Source organism: Castor canadensis, chromosome 15, assembly GCF_047511655.1.
Source record: "Castor canadensis chromosome 15, mCasCan1.hap1v2, whole genome shotgun sequence".
Taxonomy (NCBI): domain Eukaryota; kingdom Metazoa; phylum Chordata; class Mammalia; order Rodentia; family Castoridae; genus Castor; species Castor canadensis.
Genome location: NC_133400.1, coordinates 68377589 through 68395006, shown reverse-complemented (window position 1 = coordinate 68395006; position 17418 = coordinate 68377589). Strand labels below are relative to the sequence as shown.

The 17418-nt window shown below is 35.4% G+C and overlaps 1 long non-coding RNA gene across 1 annotated transcript in view; it reads right to left on the bottom strand.

Moving 5' to 3' along the window:
- The window catches only part of LOC141417298 (uncharacterized), a 33709-nt gene extending 29993 nt beyond the window's left edge, over positions 1-3716 (bottom strand). Inside the window, exon 1 of the long non-coding RNA XR_012441820.1 lies at positions 3603-3716. This is a non-coding gene — a long non-coding RNA (uncharacterized lncRNA). The remainder of the gene's footprint in view (positions 1-3602) is intronic.
- Between the last annotated feature and the right edge of the window lie 13702 nt (positions 3717-17418).

The window sequence follows — 17418 nt, the reverse complement described above, 5'->3', positions numbered from 1 at the left end:
ATCTAGAATACATATGAAAAGCAAAGGCCAAGATGAGCCAAGATAACCAAGAAAAAGAGAACAAGGAGGCAGAGGTGAAATAAGAAAATGAGAAAGTAAACAAAGGAAAAATGAAAAGAAGAAAAAGGGCAGAGAGAAGGAAGAGGAGGAAAAGTGGCAAGCAGCATCCATTCCAATAAGAGAGGGTTGCTAATAAACTCTAGTGATTAATACAACATTAGGGCAAGGGTAGTCAGTCACACCAATGGAACAGAACAGAGATCCCTGAAGCAAACGCATATGTATAAGAACCTTGCCCTAGGACACCTATGGCACTGCAGATAAATAGAGGAAGGATGAATTAGTCAATAAATAATACTGCAACAGCTGTTCATTCAAGTAAAAACAAAATGAATGCAAATCACTCAATACACAAAAATCAGTTCTAGATAGATGAAGGCTTAAGTGTGAAAGTCAAATTATTAAAACATTTAGAAGAAAATGTCCTCTGTAGTCAGGTTTGGTATGCAGTGACTCCCCTCTCTGGGACCTGTGACTATATAAGTTTGTCCTTGCAGACTTCACTCTCATTTCCGCCTATAGACACATCGACTTTGCCTCATAATCATTTCTATAGTCTTGCATTGCCCCCCAAATAAATGGAACTTCTTGAAGCCCAGTATCTTAATTGGCTTCTATAATGTTTCAGTATTTAGTGCAGAGTTTATATCATATGAAAATTTCTCTCTGCATTTGGAACCAAAAGTATATTTTTCAAAGTGAAGTCAACATCTTCATTTTTTTGTTGTGTGGTTTGGTTTGGTTTGGGGTTATTTTTTGTTTAGTTGTTCATTTTTTAAAACTTGTCAGGGTTTTCCTAGACAGGCACTCTACCCTTGAGCCACAACTCCAGCCCTTTTTTGTTGCTGTTATTTTGGAGATAGTATCTCACTTTTTGCCCAGGCTGGCCTGGACCACAATTCTCCTATTTAGGTTTCTCACTGTCACAGGAATGACAGGTGTGTGCCACAACACACCACCTTTTATCTCTTGAGGTGGGATCTCTCACAAAGCTTTTTTTTTTTTTGTCTGTGCTGGCCTGGAACTGAAGTCATCCTGATCTCTGTCTCCCAAGTAGCTTAAGATAACAGGGATACACTACTGTGTTCAGCTATTGGTTGAGATGGGGTCTTGTGAACTGCTTCCCCAGATTGGCCTTAACTTGTGATCCTCCTGATCTTTGCCTCCCAAGTAGCTAGGATTACAGGTGTAAACCACTGGTGCCTGGCTTTTTAAAATAAATAGTTAACTTTTTTTCTCTCCACATTTGGCCAAGTTGTGTTACTTGCTGTAAATAGCCAGTTGCAATACAAAAGTCACAGCATCTCATAGTGAAGTTGAATCCTTCTACAGAAATTAATAGATTTTGTGAAAACCTGTTTTAAAAACCAGATCAGTCAGGATTGTCCTCAGTTTGATTAAGAACCTGCTTGTGAACCTGGTGGATTCCAAATAAATGTTATTTTCTTGGAACAAAAGTGATTAAAGCAATTAAGTTTGAAAAAAAGGAACAAACTTTTTCACTTTTTTTAAACTTTGACTTACATTGTTTTACCCAAAAAAAGTTATAAAATGAAAAGTGACCTAGTTTACTTTACTTTAGTAAAAATTTGGCAGAATTGTCTAATATGGTTCCTGGTCTGATTTAATTGTGTCTGGGAAGCTGTTAATATTCATCCACATAAAAATCACTTCCAAGCTGCCAGAATGTCCCTACTGACTTATCTGGCAGCAGGCCGTTGCGGGGGCCTCAGACATGAAGCAGTGAGAAGGCAGACTCTGAGTTTACACAGACCTGACATGTGCCTTCTGGGACGGCCCCTTTGACGGTTACAGGCATCAGGCTCCATTTTCCATAGGTAAAATTGAAGTTATAGAAAATTGTGTGACTGTGGTTGACATTAGGGATGCTGTGGGACCAAGACTGATTCTGAGTTCTAAGTTTCCAAGTACATCTAAGAGAGGGCCAGAGTAGTTTTCAACAGGTCTGATGACTTCATTAGTAATGGAAATGTGACTTTGATTTTGATCTGTGTGATCAAAAATCAAATGGTTCGACCAAAAATCACAAAATTTCAAACAGTGGTCCAAATACATGAAGGCAACTAAAGCTTCATATCACTCAACCACTCAGCATTTCAAAACCAAAACTCTTAAACTTTCAGTGCAGATAACGCTTCATTTAAGAAGAAATTCAGAATGAGGGATACTGTGAGCAGAAGGAAAGAATCTACATGTCCTTTTTTTCCATGCCCAGCCTTTGCCCTTTATCACAAGCCATAAAAAGTAACTATACTGCATCCCAACCACAAATGAACTCTGGCTTTCACCCCCAAAGAGATTTCTACTGCAGGACTCACAGGACAGGAGGACCACAAGGCTAAATGCAGCTCAGGTTTATGTATCTAAGCCAAATAATTGGTGAGTTTGGCCAAGATTCAAGTTCATTCTGAAGCTTTAAATCAAAGTGTTACAGGTTTGGTTCCAACCTTTTGCAGTGAATTACGAGCGTGTCACCTTCCCTGCCCCATGATCAATCTAATCTGGGGGACAGAAGTCAAGTGGTGCTGGGAACTTGGCCTAGCTGTAAAAATAGGCCAAAGAACCAGAGCAGCAAATTTCATTGTTAACAGCTCTGTTGGGCAAACTGCAGGGACTGAAGAAGGAAGTAATCCAACAAAGAAAAGAGCTGGAGGAGAAAGGAAACAGTTATTTCTATGCAGAATTTCAGAAAAAGGTCAGGAATTGAAAAGAAAGGGAAAACATCCAGCACACACCACAGTCAGGCTAAATGGTCAGAGACATTTGATAGAGGGGTCTAAACCTGGTGAAAAAATAATAAGGAAACAAAACAGAAAAGACAAGAAGCAAATTGGAGCAAAGGTATGGTCCACAGGATACAGGAAGTGGACATTCACAGGAAGTGACCTATGAGGAAGGTGGGAGACACCAGCTTGGAAGAGGCTGTGACCAGGATGACAAAGAAGCCTGAGAGTTTTAGACCTTGACTCTTTGGTTCTAAAACAAATGAAAACAATAAAGTTATTACTTGGAGAAAAACAAACATTTTAAAATTAACTACAGCTTTTAACTCACTGGATCTAACATTGAACTATATCATGGGGAAATAAATGATACTTTCCAGATCAAGGTATTTTTAAATCATCTTTAAAATTTGTTATTATTAACTCATACTAATTGTACAGTTTAAAGGGGCTGTGCCATTTCCATATATATATATATATATACACAAATATATACATATATACATATATACATATATCTATACATACATATACACACATATATATATATATAAAATGCTTAGTTCCAATCTACCCTCTTGAATACCCTTCCTTGGTCTCCTTTCTTTCCCTCTCCCCTGACCCTTTTCCCTTTCCTATTAATCCCTCTTCTATCACAATCCTTTTGATTAAAAAAAAAATGCAGACTTTAGCACAACATCCACAGAACTAGGAGAATATTCAATTAAACCTCAAATTCTTTTAGAAGTCAAAGGGCAGATATGAAGAAACCATAATAAGCAAATATTTTCCAGTTACCTTTTTGTAAAACATAAATGAGACTGTCATGATGAATGTGTCCTCAGTGTCTCAAGTACCTGAAAAGGATTCCTTCATGTGAGGAGCTGGCTGCTACATGATACTAAATTTGTTGTGGTCCAAGGGATGAGGAGGGAGTGGCTAGAGAGGTGGAGTGTAAATAGCAATCTTCACTAGTGAAAGGGAAGCAATGGCACACAGGATGCCATCAAGCCTTCCAAAGCAGAGACGGGTAACAATATTAAGAGAAACATGGTCAAATGCAAGCACATGATACGCTAGGTGTCATCGCCCTATGTTTAAAATGACATGTTAAAAACATTTCACTTTGATGAGAAAACAGAAATCAAATCTGTTCTTGCCTCCTTTCTCCATGGAAAAATCCTTAGTACTCTTACATAAGGCAGGAAGAGTTCATCTTTTTATCTGACAGATTTTCCCACTCTCCTTACAGAAAACCACTTCAGGATCTGTATAGCCTCTCCACAGATTCTAAATAATCATGACTCCATAGATTATCTGCCAGCAGCTGTGAGGAGCACGAAGCTTTTCCTAGAACGTAGCAGGGACTATTCTGCAGCAGCCCAGGGGCAGCTTCCCCCATCTCTCATGTGACTTCCAAGAGCCAGCCGGTCTGGAAAATGTTGAGTTTGTTTGTAGGAAAGGTAAACACTGCCAAAATCAACAAGTTCCTTCCTTTAGGGGGCTGTGCAGCAAATTGGTCTGCAGATTAAGGCAGTTGGGACAACTGATGTTGGAGTAGAAGTGAGCCCCTTCGGCACCAACTTTTACCCAGAACTGTATTTGAGAGCTGATAAATTTCTGTTGGAGGAATTACGCACTGTGTACTCAAGAGGTAGAGGAAATTAAAATTGATCTCCTCTATAAATATCTTAGACAAGTGTATGGTTTTTTTATATGAATAAGTAGGCCAGGAGACTTAGTGAGCCAGGTTAAATGGTTCAGCCACACTGGCTAAGTTGCTTGTTCCATGTGACTTAACTGTGATTAAACCTGTATAAAATGGTTTCATAGGTGATTGGTTACAAGTCAACAAAATTGCTTTCATTAAAGTGGAGCTGCTCAACATTTTCTGCATATCCTGTAATTAGGGCCTGCCAAATGAAAACCTACAACACCAGCTAAATCTGAATTTCAGACAAGCAGCAAATAATTTTTTAGTATAAGCATGTCCAAATATTGCATGTACCAATAATACCAAAAATTATCCATCGTTTATCTGAAATTCAAATTTAACTGTGCATTCTCTATGTTTATTTACTAAATCTCACAAGCTTACCTATTATGCATATTAAGTAAGGCTATGTTTTTGTACACCCCCACCTGCAAACTCACTCTGAAATTACATGTGAATAAACATAGTCAATGCCTATATATGGAGCCAGAAAGAGTAAGTATTATTTATGAGATGAAAATCCAGGCAGGATATTCTAAGAAGTTAATTAGGCAAGTAACTTTAGGGAATTGAATTTCCCACGATCACTTCTAGGTGGCATTTTATAACTACCTAGGGAGTTTTTTTAAATCCTGGTGTTCAGGCTGCTGATCAGGGCAATTAAACCAGACCGTCTAGGTGGGACCCAGGCATCTACGCTTCTTGTAAAGATATCAGCATGCTGTCACGTTGAGTCCTCGCTGTTGCCTTATTGTAGCAATGTGCCAACATGTAAGCACAAGGACAAAGATAAAGGAGGCTCAAATTTGTGTTCATAAATATCATTTAAGTTAACAGAAAATTTGGTTGCTTTGCCTTTCCTTCTTTGGAGTTTGTAAGAATGCTAGCCAGCTCCTAAAGGGAGTTAAATAGAGAGGTGAGAAATCATTAAGATAAGATTTTTTTTTAAGTCTAAACTGGGTTTTCTACCATAGGCAGACTTATGACGACCTTGTAAAGCTAGATTTTATGAGCACAACTGTTAAGTTAAACACTCATAAATCTATGCTTTTATCAAAGTTTAAGACCATATAGAGACATGCATGCTTACACTGACAGCACATAGATGGAAGTCACAAAGTATATATTTCATTTTTATAGTCTCCCACTGTTTTATACTGTCCTCCCCCAAAAAATTTCCTATCAATTTTAGCCACAGATTTCTGAAAACTCACAGAAAGACTCAAACAAATTTCCTACTTTTTATTCCAATCATGGGCTCCTTTTGATTGCAATATGCTCTTAAAACTACCAAATATTGCAAAGATCATGGAGGTTGGTTTTTGTCAGCTGGAGCTGACAGCTGAGGCAAATGTATTGCCTGCAGATTAATATAGAAAATTTCTTTCTGTATTTGTCCTGGAAGTAGACTGATAAGTCAGCTACAGTACTGCATGCTTTCAAGCATTCCTTGTCAGAAAGCCCAAAGAATTGTTATATTATTAAAGCCCTATTGCTAGCTCTTAGGAGGAGAGTTCCAAAGCAAGCCTCCATATCTTATCACACGCCACTAGCTCCACAGCACATTTTGACACAGAGTAAATTTACTTTCAACACTGGCACATTCCCTTTGTTGTATTCACACACCCTAACTCTCCTGGATTAAAAAATTCCAAATACACTTTTCGTCAAGTTGTTTTTGTTATTTCAAAATCCTCCAAAGGATGGAAGTTCTAAAAAGAATAAAGAGGTAATGATATCTTTCATTAAAAATGGAGGATCAGTCATCTCTATATACTCTGCTGATAGAAATTTTAGTTTGAAATAAGAAAAGCTAAAAGTACAGATATCATGAAACTATTTCATGTTTTGACTTCATCTCTATTCTCTTATGAATACTAAACACTGTCTACACTGAAATGCAAAGTGTTTTTTTAAATGGAATTGAGCCTTATATGTTAAGGAGCACATAATGGTTAAGAGAAAAGAAGAGTTGTCTGTTATCAGATTCATCACCAAATGGAAACAATCCCAGTGATTCTTCTCTTTAGCTTCTTCTCTTCCTCCTGTATGTTCCCAACCAATTTTCTCACCTCTCCCAAGTGTCCAGCCTTCTCCTATGTGTGTACTACACTCAAATGTCTATTTCCATCTCTTAAATGTCTCCTAAGTTACAATGTCACTTTTCTGGTTCCTATAGACTAAATTTCAGTACCCTAAGCTCAAATCTTGAAGAAACTTTGACACATCAACCTTCACCTAGTAAACGAGTACACTCACTCACTCCTTTTGCATAAGAGTGTTCACATCTGTCTCTTCACATACAATCCTGATGCCAACTCCCTGAATCCACTAGTTCATACCTAAACTCTTTCTGTAACTTCCTTACTGGTCTTCCTGAATTTACTCCATATATAGTCCTGATCATAACACTCTCAGGGGAAAAAGAACAAAAAGCCATTTAGAGGATTCTTATTTTCAACTGACTAAACAGCACCATGCTAAAGAGAGAGAAATTAGAGTCTGGGGACATCTATGGAGAGGGATGCTAGCAAGTATTTCAAGATCTCGTGGAAATGGTGAAGGCTATTCTAGGAGTTTGGGAAATAGATCTAGCCTTACAAACACTGCAATTTAGCATTGAGTTGTGATCACTGACCAAATTAATGTCGTCTGCCATTCCTCTGTTTCCAGTGCAGACTGGGATAAGCACTATTGGAAAAAACATCATATCATGTAGAGCAGACCCTACATGACACCTATCATCCAACAAGAAGTTACTAGTCATGTCAAAAAACATGACCAAGACAAAGCAGTAGAAACAAACTGCCACTTAACCAAGTTATTGAGGTTATAACAGATGAACTTTAAATCCACTGCACTTAATATTCTCCAAAAAGAATAGATGACAAAACAGAGCATATTATTAGGGAATTGGTATCTCTTGCTGAGAATAAAAATCGTAGTTGAAAATGTGATTTACTGAAATTTAGAATCTGATGAACTTAACAGAAGGTTGATACAGCAGAAGAAAGGATTAGTGAGCCAGTCAGCAGAAAAGTAAGAAAAATATAGGCTGACACCAAAAGAAAAGGAAAGTTATGCACCCATGTATGTACATATAAAATATGTGCATATATTCAATTATATATGCATTGATTTTTCTCCATATCATCTATATGAACCTCATATGTATATGCCATATCATTAACTATATATTTACATGTTCCTTCCCTTATAAGGGAATGAACAAAGCAAAAACAACACTGGCACAATGATCATGGACTTTCAAAAACCAACCCAAAAAATCAAGATGTTGGAAAAAATACAGATCCTGAAGAGAATTATAAAACATGCTCCCAACTATTCAAATCATAGAAAATCTGCAGAAAACTAGAGCCAAGAGAAAATATTAGTAACATTGAAAGAAAACATACTATTTAAAGAAGCAGCAATATCATGTCTTGTAGCAACTCTCTCAATAGAAATGATGAACTTGAGAAGACAAGGACTGATATCTGGGAAGTACTAAAAAAGAAAAAAAAAACAGCCAAACTAAAATTTTATATTGTAGAGAAAATATCTCTCAAAGGTGGGAGTGATATACAGATATTTCCATATATATTAAAACCAGGGGAATTTGTGTACAAATTTGTAGACCAAAACAAAAAGAAATTAAAGTTGTTCTTTAACCAGAAAGACAGTTCAGGTAACAACCCAAAAATGCAGGAAGAAATTCAAAACATCTAAATGTGTCTGAGTGATTAGAATGTAGTAAGCTGATTGGACATTATGACCAAATAGAAGCTGATAGCTTTTAATTGGGATTGCTACAGGCTTAGTCTCCCAAATTACTGATACCTCCACATTGACCAGAGAATTGTCTTACTCTATTGTGTCATGGATGCCTAAAATTGTGATGAGAAGTTTATAATAACTATTCAACAAATATTTGTTAATTGAATGACCAAGAATGAGCTCTATAAGTCTTGGGCAATGATAGCCATTGTTTTTTTATCCAGATAGTGTTAAGTAAATGATGGACTAAAAAGAAAATTCATGTTTGTTTTGGGGAGAAGGATAGAAGAGAGAAAAAGTGGGGAAAAAAGAAAAGTTTAAAACTTGGAGCATAGAGCCAACACAGAGGAGGATGAGGGCAAGAATTCAGGCAGTCAGGATTCTTTTTATACATTTATCACTTGCAGATCAACTATTTCAAAGACCTTAGGAACAATTTTAAGAGCAGCACAATAAGGCTAAATATGCCTACAGTGAGAATTTTCACAAAGGAAAGGAAAGGAACGGTAGTATGGCTCATATGTTAGCAGGCTTACAGTCACTGAGACACTGCTATTGTCTCTGCTACCGCTTGGCTGAGATGGAATGATGGCTCCTGGGAGTGGATAATGGGACTCCCTGGTACTGTTACCTCAGGGTGCCAACAGCATGGCACCGCTGTTGTCATCCCTGGGTGGTCCTGAGCTCACGTTCATGTTAATTTCTTCTGCAGGTTTTAGGGAAGATACGTACTGTACTGTTGTAGTGGGTTAACAGCATATTCACCAGTACCACAGCCCTCCACAGACAAGCAGAGCAAAAGGAAGAAGATTGGAGTCTTTTAAAAAAAAATAAAGACTTAAAACTTAAACCAAATTATAAGCAATAAGACATATATGTTGAGGGTAGGATGGGGAACATTTGTAGATAAGAAGGTTAGAACAGAATTGGTTTTCTATATTATATTTTGACCATAATGTAGAAACAATGTAATTTATTCCCCCAATGTTATTTATTTATTAGCTATAAAAATTTAACAAATACCACATATTTTTATGAATATTAACCATCTACTTTTGTTTTATAGTAATTTTATTCATATATGTTGGTAGACGTTTCCAAATGGCATTGTCTAGGTTTTTAGTAAGAAAAACTGTATAGAATAGTAATTTTTAAATAGTGTTTTTTTTAAAACAATAGTACCTTCAAGAGAAACCAAAGCCTCTGTCAATTAATATTAAATTATTTTAATGGGTAAAAATAGGCCATTTCTATACACAAAGATGGAACTAACACAAAGCTGTTAGAAGTAATTTCCCAAGAGCTTATACAGAAGGAATTATTCCTTTCTGTCCTTTACCAGAAATGCTGATTGTATTGATCTTTTTAGAGTGTAGAGTTACCTACAATTATTTCAAGGACTAATGCCAGAGTTTCTAGGCACCTCCAAGACAACTTGAGTTTTACAGCCAGTCATTATGCACAACAAATAGGAATTCAGTTCTCTGCTACAGCTTGGCATAAATTCAGAACTTGGGAAGGGGGTGAAGAACTTTATTACAATATTGATTTGGAGCCGCAGTAGCCTCAGTCAGAAGTTTCCAAAATTACTGCTTGGTATTTAGGAACTTAAGATGTTTAGCTCTCTTATTTTATTGGGCCTTGCATACTTGCCTCGGTGTTTGGATGGCAAAGGAAAGATATATTAATTGCATATCACAGAATTAGACAGAAAATTAGCCTCTAACAAGTGTTATTCCCTTTCTCCACTGAAGTTTTATAGTTGGTGCTTATCATCTAAAAACACAAATTACACATCATAAAAAACAACTACCTAACCACTGTTAATAGTGATGGTTTAGGTTTGGGTTGTTTGAGAATGTCACATTAGTATAGCATTAACTGAGCTCAAACCATGAGGAATTCTTTCTTTAAAAATTCTATTATTGGCTCTGTGTTTCTGTAAACAAGCTTTAAAACTACACACACACACATGATATCCTGTTTCCACTTGCTTTAAAAACCAGAAGGCACCAAAATATACCAAAATTTCATCTATAAACTTCCTATGGTTAATGAATTGGTTTTTTCTCATTAGCAACTGGCATGCTTTCATAATTCTTCCTCAACCAGTGAACTCGGTAGATTAGTCATTTCAGACTGGCTTCTGTCCTTGCTTGTCACGTCTACGTCACAAGGGTGTTAGAAGGATTAATTAGTTAACATGCAAGATTCTTTGAAGATGAAAGCACTCTGAAATTGCTAAGTGGTGCTAGCATTCCTTCATAATACGTATTTCTCCTTTTATATTTGCAAAAATTCATCCACCTCCTGTTAACCCTTTTGGCAAACATTATTTACTCAGATTGCTTTTATTAAAAGTTAACTAGCCTTATCTTTTCCTCCACAAGTCTCCAAATATTTATTAACTTATGTCCTCATTTCTCTTCTCAGTTTACCTATGTCCTCATCCTTCTCCTCAGCTTTCCCCTGTGAGTTTGCTTTTATTTCTTGCTGAGAGAACCTGATGTCTTTTATCAAATCCTGCTGACTGGTTACTTTCTTCAAATTACATTTCTTTTGTATTTGTTGGAATTGTGGACTGGTCCACAAAAGATCACTATAGAGAAAAGAGGTTTCCATTACTGAATTTTGTAGGCTTGGGCCTTGGGAATTATTAATTTGGATCAATTGGAATAGTACAGAGGGCCAGCAAATATATTTGTGTAATTTAGTGAGATGGCTAAACAGCTAAGAAAGAGGAGACTGCTTTCCTCCAGAATCTTAAGTTTTGACAGAAAGTTATTTAAAAAGTCCTCTACAAAACCTTTATGAGACTGCTTATGCATTCATGGAAATCTGATGAGGTAGGTTCTCCCAGTTATCCCACCTTCTGACATTAGATGCAGCTGAGGTGTCCACAGCCATGAGCAAGGAGGAAGGAGGTCCTCCAGCAGACATCACCTGCTGTGAGGAAGTTCCTTTCTAATGAGCATCTAAACACAGAAATGTTTAACTAGAGTTATCACCATATTTTAGCTCCTTAAAATCTGCAAAACAAATTTGGTTTTTAAAGATGGAATTCTGGGGTTTTCTTCACAGCTCCAACTATGAAGTAAATATCCTCCACCCATTCTTTTCCCACTAATCTTTTGCATTTTGCATTCTGATTATAAGAGGGACTATAAAATGTTTAAATGCATCAAAAAGTCAGAAAGGGAATACATTTTTCAAAAGAGATACCCTTTTATATATGTGTATACATATGCATACACATGTTCTAAAGAATATATATATGCACATATACATCATATATATTGGACAATATGATGATTTGATACATATATACATTGTGCAATAACTATCACCATCAAGATAATTAGTTATTATTATTGCAGTAGTAGAAAATTAACACAGGGCCTCATACTTGTTAGACAAGCATTCTACCACTTCAGCCACACCCCTGATCCTTTTGCTTTTCATTTATTTTTTAGATAGGGTTTTGCAGTAGTCTGAGGGGCCTCTATGATCCTCTTACTTCCTCTTACCTAGCAGCTGGGACCATAAGTGTGTGTCACCTCTCTGGTCCTTAGTACTTCATGTTATTTTTTAAAGGATATTCTTCCCCTGGAGATTATGGTACAGACAAATACCATTTTCATAAATCAGAGGTTACAAAACACAGCTACATGCAAATGCTTTTGTTTCAGCATAATGGACCTAATTTTACTAGCATTTAAACATATTAAAATCATACATTTTATACTTCCAATCTCAAATATTGAGAAACATCCATAAGATAGAAGAGAAAATGACCTTAACAATGTATATTTTCTATTATTGCATACCACACACACACACTCACAGATACATATATGTATGGATGGATATCTATATTAGAAATCCTTAATTATAATCTGATTATAAAACAACACATTTCAGGAAACACTCCATTTCTTTAACAGATTTAATATAAAACAATCTAATTTCTTGCAAAAAGGATAATCTTCACCTTATAGATTTCCACAAGACTTATGACTTATGCCTAGAATTTATGCCCAGAAAGGATAATCCTAATTCTTTGGTTTTCATTTAAGATAAATAATTGTTTGCTCTATTCAGTAGCTTTTATTAATAATTTTTTAAAATTTTATTTTATCTATCAAATATTATATTTGTTATTTCTCCATTATGGGTAAAAGTACCTATATAAGTCTTTAGTGAACTTTTCAAGGTTGTCTTCTTCTCTCAGTTTTCTTCTCTCTTCTTCTTCTTTGTTCTTTGAAACAAAGAAGAGACAATTTAGGTCTTACATCATAAAGAAAAAATGGCAATGTACTGGGAAGAGTACTTTGTATTTTTTACCACATTACTTTTTTGATGAAAATATAGATCTGTGCAATGCTTATAGAAGTTAGTATTTCCCTAATTTTAAAGCTAAAAAGAAATAAAGACAGAAAATAAACATTAAACAAGGGACATAACAACCTAGAACTTCTACTTTCTATGATGTTAATCTTAATTTTTATTCTAGCTCATTTTAAACCTAGTCATTCATTTTCTTATTGGTAAGTTTTAAGAGTTTCTGTGTGTGTTGGACAACAGTACATTATAAGATATGTCTTTTACACATCTCTTCTCTCAGTTTGTGGCTTGTCCTGTTCTTTGTGCATTTTCTCAGAGTAGAAGGGTTTTTTTTAAAAAGATTCTATTAGCATACATTAATAGTACAAAGGTGTTTCATTGTGATAATGCCATTGATGTGTATGTTATACTTTAAGCAAGTGTACCCCCTCTATTATGCTCTCTTAACCCCTCCCTTTTCAAACAGGGTTTGGTGGATTCATGCTGTCTTTGTATATACATATATATGTAATATTCTTCAATGCTCTTCATCCCCCAGTACCCTCTCCTTTCCCTTTCCCACTCTCACAGATCTCCCTTACCCCCACCCCCCAGACTATCCCCATTTTACACTCAAGTCTCAATGCGTAGTTGGAAGTTTTCAAATGAGGTCAGCTTGCCAGTCATTTTTCTTATGAATCACACCTCTCATGTTGTGTCTAAAAAGTCTAGCATCACCTACATTTTCTCATGTGTTGTCTTCCTGGAGTTTTATATTCTTGCATTTTATATTTGGGTGTATGGTTCATTTTGAGTTAATTTTTTGTGAAGGGGATAATGTCTGTGTCTATATTCACTTTTTTTGTATGTGGATGTCCAGTTTTTACAGAACCACTTGTTGAAAAATCTTTCTTTACTCCATCTCCTTTTCTACATTAAGTATAAGTTGGCTCCATTATTGTGAGTGTATTACTAGGCTTTCTGTTTTGTTCATAAGATCTATTTGCCTATTCTTTTACTACCAATACACTGCTCTGATTACTGTGGCTTCACAGTAAATCTTGAAGTCAAGTTAGATCAGTCACTATACTTTTTCTCCTTCCTCAAAATTGAGTTATCTATTCTGTTCTTTGGCTTTTTCCTAAAAACTTAAGAAGTAGCTTGTCAATATCCACAAAATAACTTTCTGGGATTTTGATTGGAGTTATGTTAAATCTGTTGCTGAAATCAGGAAAACATGACATCTTTACATGGTTGAGTCTCCATACTCATGAGCATGGAATATCTCTCCATTCTTTTAGTTCTTCTAAGATTTAGGATATCTTGTATCAGCGTTTGGTAGTTTCCCTTCATTCAAATCTTATACCTATATTATTGGATCTGTAGTGAATACTTATTTGGGGGAATCCTAATGCAAATTCAATTTTCTTTTAATTTCAAATTGCATTTATTCATTTCTGATATATGCAATGAGAATGCTGGAAGTGATTGGCTTTTGTATATAATGCCTTATGTTATTGAAACTTTGCTATGATCATTAATTAAATCCAGGAGACTTTTTGTTAATTCTTTCAACTTTCCAATAGAGGGTCATGTGAACAAAGAATTTTATTTCTTACTTCCCTATCAATACAATTTTTATTACTTATCTTATTACATTAGCAAGGACTACCACTATGATATTATAAAGGTGTGATGAAAGGGAACAGCTGGCCTTGTTCCTGATATAAAGAGGAAAGCTTCAATTCCTCACCATTATGTATCATGTTGGCTGTAGGGTTTTTTGTAGATGTTCTTTATCAGTTTGAAGAAGTGATCTTGTGACCTTGAAGAATGTGCAATCTGTTATTGTTGGATGAAGTAGATGTTAATTATATCCAGCTGACTGATGTTCTATTGGGTGTTAAACACTCCAATGAATTTATCTGTTTCTCCTTGAGTTCTGTCTTAATCTTGTCTCAAATGTTTTAACACTGTGTTCATTAGACATGTACACCTTAAGAGTTGTTATGACTTGATCTTATACCTTAAAGGCAAGAAAAACTCCACCAAAAAAACTCTTAGACACCATTAATAGCTTCAGCAAAGTAGCAGGATACAAAATCAGTTTACAAAAATCAGTAGCCTTTCTATACACCAACAATGAACAGATTGGGAATGAATATAGTAAAACAATTCCATTTACAACAGCCTCAAAAAAACCCAAATATCTAGAAATAACAAAAGATGTAAATAACCTCTACAAGGAAAATTATAAATCACTGAAGAAAGAGATCTAAGAACAGAAGATGGAAAGATCTCCCATGCTCATGGATTGGCAGAATCAACATAGTAAAAATGGCTACACTACCAAAAGCTATCTATATGTTCAATGCAATTCCCATCAAAATCCCAATGACATTCATCACAGATATTAAAAAATCAAACTTAAAGTTCATCTGGAAGCACAAAAGATCACAAATAGCCAAGGCAATTCTGAACAAAAAGATCAATGCTGGAGATATAATAATACCTGACTTTAAACTATGCTACAGAGCCATAATAATTAAGACAGCATGGTACTGGCACAAAAATAGTGGAACAGAATAGAAGACTCCAATATAAATCCACAAAGCAGCACCCACCTAATTTTTGACAAAGGTGTCAAAAACATATAATGGAGAAAAGATAGCTTCTTCAATAAATGTTTCTGGGAAAACCGGATATCTGCCTGCAGAAAACTAAAACTAGATCCATGTTTATCACCCTATACAAGTGTCAACTCAAAGTGGATTAAAGACTTTAATATAAGACCTAAAGCCTTGATGCTAGTACAGGAAAGAGCAGGGAATACACTGGAAGCAACAGGCATAAGCAAAGAACTTCCTCAGTAGAATTCAAGTGGCTCAGCAACTAAGAAAAAGGATTGACAAATGGGACTACATGAAATTAAAAAGCTTCTACACAACAAAAGAAATGGTCTCTAAATTGAAGAGACCATCCACAGAATGGGAGAAGATCTTTGCAGCTATACATCTGACAAGGGATTGATAACCAGAATAGTAAACTCCCAAAACATCAACAACCCAGTGAAGAAATTGGCAAATGAACTGAACAAAGCCTTTTCAAAGGAAGAAGTCCAAATTGTTTTAAAAAAAAAACATGAAAAAATGCTCACCATCCCCAGCAATAAAGGAAATGCAAACAAAAGCAACATTAAGAGTCCACCTTACTCCTGTTAAAATAGCTATCATCAAGAACACCAACAACAACAAATGTTGATGAGGATGTGAGGAAAAGGGAACCCTCTCACTGCTGGTGAGAAAGTAAGCTAGTACTACAACCACTATGGAAAACAGTATGGAGGCACTTAAAAAAATAAAAATAAACCAGCCATACAATTCAACAATACCACTCCTAGGGACATACTCAAAGGATTGTAAGTCAGCTTACAACAATATCATCTGTATAACCATGTTTATTGCAGCATTATTCATAATAGCTAAGCTATGGAAACAGTCAATATGCCCCCACTACTGGCAAATGGATTAAACCAAGTGGGGTTATAATATTTATGTATGGAAATATCACTAGGAAACTCCCTGTGTAGCTACCTTTATCTCAGACAAGCTAAAATGCCATTTTTTTTGCTTTATCTTTTCTCTCTTTTCTTCTACAAAATCAGAGAATGCGTGGTGGAACAAGTCCTGCCCAAGGTTGGGGGTAGGGAGGATGAAGGAGAATGGTAGAGGAGGTGAATTCACATATGAGATATTTGATACATTGTAAGAACCTGTGTAAATGCCACAATGTACCCTCACCTGTCACAACAATAAAGGAAACGAAAGAGTTGTATGTCTTCTTGGAAAACTTAGACTTTTATTATTATATAATGTTCTATTTAACCCTGAAAACTTTCCTTGCTCTGATGGCTGCTTTGTATGAAGTTAATAAAGTTATAGCAACTTTCTTTTAATTAGTGTTACATGATTTATCTTTCTCTGTCTCCTTATTGACCTATATGTATCACTATATTTAAAGTAGATTTCTTCTAAAAAGTATATTTGAGTCTTGTTTTTTGATCAACTCTGACCACTTCTGACTTTTAATTGATGCATTTTGACCATTGACATTTAAAGTGACTATTAATAAAATTGGATTGATATATACAAAGTTTTTACTTTTGATTCATTATCCTTGTACATTGTCCCTACTTTGGTTTTCTATTCTTTTTCTGCCTTCAATTAAAGCATTGAGGGTTGGCTTTTTGGTTTTTTTTAGAAAAAAAATCCTTTTTTCTTTACCTATCAATTGAACTTCTTTTTAAACGTTTTTTTTTAGTGGTTGTCCAAGACTTTTCAATTAAATTTATAACTAACCAGAGGATTCTTTCAGATAACACTATACCACTTTACAGGGGTACAAGTACCTTATAATAAGCCAGTATTTGTAATTACTTTCTCCTGACCCTCCTATCAATGCTATACTTATTTACTTATATACAAGCATATGTAAAAATATATTTACACATATACATATATGTCCACACACATGATCTAATACATCATTGATACTAGTAAACTCATCTGTTAGATTAAGAATATAAGGTTTGATTTTAACTTTCAGTAGACATTCTCTGATTTCAGACCTACATCATTTTCCTTCTCTCTGCAGATCTTCCTTTAACATTTCTTGCAAAGCGGGTTTATTGCCAACACTTTCCCTCAATTTTTGCTAGTATAAAAATATCTGAAATTGGTATTTCTTTCTCTAGGTAAGTTATGCTCTGTTATGTCCCAGCATGTTAGGCTCCGGTAAAAC